This window comes from Hipposideros armiger, unplaced genomic scaffold, assembly GCF_001890085.2.
Source record: "Hipposideros armiger isolate ML-2016 unplaced genomic scaffold, ASM189008v1 scaffold_373, whole genome shotgun sequence".
In the NCBI taxonomy this organism is placed as follows: Eukaryota; Metazoa; Chordata; class Mammalia; order Chiroptera; family Hipposideridae; genus Hipposideros; species Hipposideros armiger.
In genome coordinates, this window is record NW_017731723.1 from 1,725,804 (window position 1) to 1,728,852 (window position 3,049).

Below are 3,049 nucleotides of genomic sequence, written 5' to 3' on the forward strand. Positions count from 1 at the left end.
AGTGGGAGAATTTATGGCCATTTAAAAAAATCTACCACAACTAGATAGTATGGTTGGTAAAGAAATAAACCAATAAGTCCTTAGAACTATAGAGAAAGAGTTGGGATATCAAAGAGACAGTGCTTGGCTATAGAAATTATTCATTTTCTGGGTGTTGTTGTAAAACGGTGGGTGAATATCATTTAGTCCAGCTAGGGAATGCTTTGTTTAGGGACTGCCCTGGGTTATGTTATCTCAGAGTCACTTTTGAGGATCCGAGTAGAACTGCAAACACCATCTTGGAAAAATCTTGACGTGTCCTAGATATCTGGAATCTGTCTGTTCTGAAGCTAACCAGGCAGGGACAACCACCCTGGAATATCTGAAAACCCATCACTACTGGTTTAAGTGGGAAACAGGACGTGCCTTTTCTTTTCCAGGGCTAGGATTTAAGAGCCAGGAGGTTCAAAGGGTAGATGGGTGAGTAGCAATGATAGTTTGAGCTGGAATCAGGGAAAGAAAGGATGTGAATGGTAAGCCTGTTCCCAGAAGTAAACAATCAAAATTAATAACGAGTGGGACAATATGACCTGGAGAAAAGGTTAGAGAACATTTAAAGGACAGGCAGAAGAAATTTGATAGTCTCTTGAAGTAGTTTGATTTTTGTTTTAAGATGATGAGCCAGCAAAAATTCTAATCTCAGCTCTGCCACTAACCAGTTAGTTATGTGACTATGGACAAATCACCCCTTTTAGTTTTCTCTTTGATAAAATGAGGGATTCTGACTGGATGATTTTTCCAAAGTTCCTTCCGGCTCTAACATCTTCATAAAAGCTAGAAAAAGCAGCAAAGGATTGGCTTATACATGAAGGTAATGAAGCTAGGTTAGTGAGCAGGAAACCCCTTCAGGGAGCATTGGAACAAGCACTGAGGAAGAATTGACATCTCTAGAGCTTTAAAAACATAGATTCCTATCATACATTCAACAAATATTAATTGAGGATCTACTGTATGTCAGACAGAGTAGTCAGTGAATGACAGCAGCTTACTCCTGCTCTTACGGCACAGAATCATTTGCGTTTCATCACGTGATTTAAGACAAAAAGTAGGATTTGTGAGCACATGTAACTTTATTATTCAGTCATTTCTGGTAAAGAACGGGATTAGGTTTGCCAGGAATGGGGAGACTAGATCGCTGAGACAATTGCTGGCAGGGATTACTTCAGATAACGTCTCTGATCTTCAGTTTCTTCATCTGCAAAATTAAAGGGCAGGCTAGATCATTACTGAAATCTCATTCAGCTCCAAAATTCTAACTCGGCTGCCCAGCAGCTCTCAGTGCTTCAGCTCAGCAACCCCATCTAGTGCCACTCTGCGAACTTGGGAAACCTCCAATAGTCCTGCTACAGACCGATGAGAGCCACTAAAAATACAGGACACGAATGAACACAGGCTTGAGAATCAAGATATCAGAGTAAGGGGTTGATGGTGATTAACCACTCACACTAACATAATGTTTACTATACATCCAGCACTGTTCTAAGTGGCTAACATGCATTTAATTTTCACAACAAATCTATGAAAATGGTACTAATGACAACCTTGTTTGCAGATGAGGAAACAGGGTACAGAAAGCTAACTTGTCTAGTAAGTGGCAGAGACAGAGTTTAAGCCCAGGCAGTGGCCTGCAAAATCCATCCTCTTAACGACGACGCTTTCCTGACTCTAGCTAAGAATGATAGAATTATTTACTACGTGCCAGACACTGTTCTGAGAGTCCTGCATATGGTACCTCACTTAATCCTCTCAACAAAAGTAGGATGTAAGTAGCAAAATCACTATTTTTCAGAGACTTAGGGCTAGAGAGATGAAGTAATTTGTTTAAGCTCGTATAGGTGACAGGTGGTGGAGACTGGATTCAAACCTGAGTATTCAGCCAGGGTGAAGGGAACAAAACAAAAGATGCATCCAGGCTGCTGCCATCTCCCTGGAAGTTTTTCTCTCACTTTCCCAGGAGTCACTGCTTCATTATTCTTGGTGCAGAAAGGTATGACACAAGTATCAAGTGGCAGACAGAGTTTCTTTGTCTGTTTTCACTTGTTTGTTTGTTTTTTGCCAATTATCTGAAGAGCTAATTCCTGAATATTCAAAATTTGTTAATTCAATGAATAGGTGATGCACACTCGTACTCATTTTCTTGGTGTCTCTTGCTTCTCATTTTCAGCAATGTTTCCAGGTAATTAAGTAACAAAGACGTGAAGCGCCCCGGGGGGCTTTAAGGTCTCTCTTAGGGATCCTACATCATGGTTTCAACTATCACTTTTATGTAAATGCCTTCCTGACCACATCTCCATGCCTCACCACCCTAATTGCCTGAGAAATGCATCACTTTCCTGTTTTATTCTCACAAATTCAACATTCAGTGCTCATTTAGCAAATACTTACAAGCACTTAACTATGTGCCAAGTACATACGCAAAGCCTGTAGACCCTTAGAACGGTGCTTGGCACATGGGAACACGAGTGAAAGATAGTCCTTCCTTTCAAGTTTTACACTCTCGTGGGGGAGATTGGTCAACAGTCACAACTCAAGGTGATCAATGCTATGATGGGCTAAGTGTGACATGCACTGGTCTATGCAGTGACATTTCATCCAGTCTTAAGAGAGAGGGAAGAGTAGGGTCAGGAGAGGTTCCTCAGAGAACTGACTCCTAAAAATAAAATCGGCACCTTTCCCCCAAAATTGGCTCCTTCTTATTTCTATTAATTGTACTGTCATTTTTAGTTACCCAGGCTTGAAAACTCCGTCCCTATGTACTCTTTCCTTATTCACAAACCCATTGTCGATATTATCATGTCCAGTCAATTCTTTCTGCTGCATATCTCCTCCATTCTTTACCTTTCCCCATTCTAGTTGACTCTTATGTCTTGTCAAGCCAGGACTATTGAGAAAGTCTGTCATCTTAACCCTAACAATTCTCTCCTTTCCAATTCTCCCTGAGCCATACTCCAGATTTGTTTGCCTAACATGCTTTCCTGCTCAAAAATTTCAAAAGGTCATTTAGGGCCCA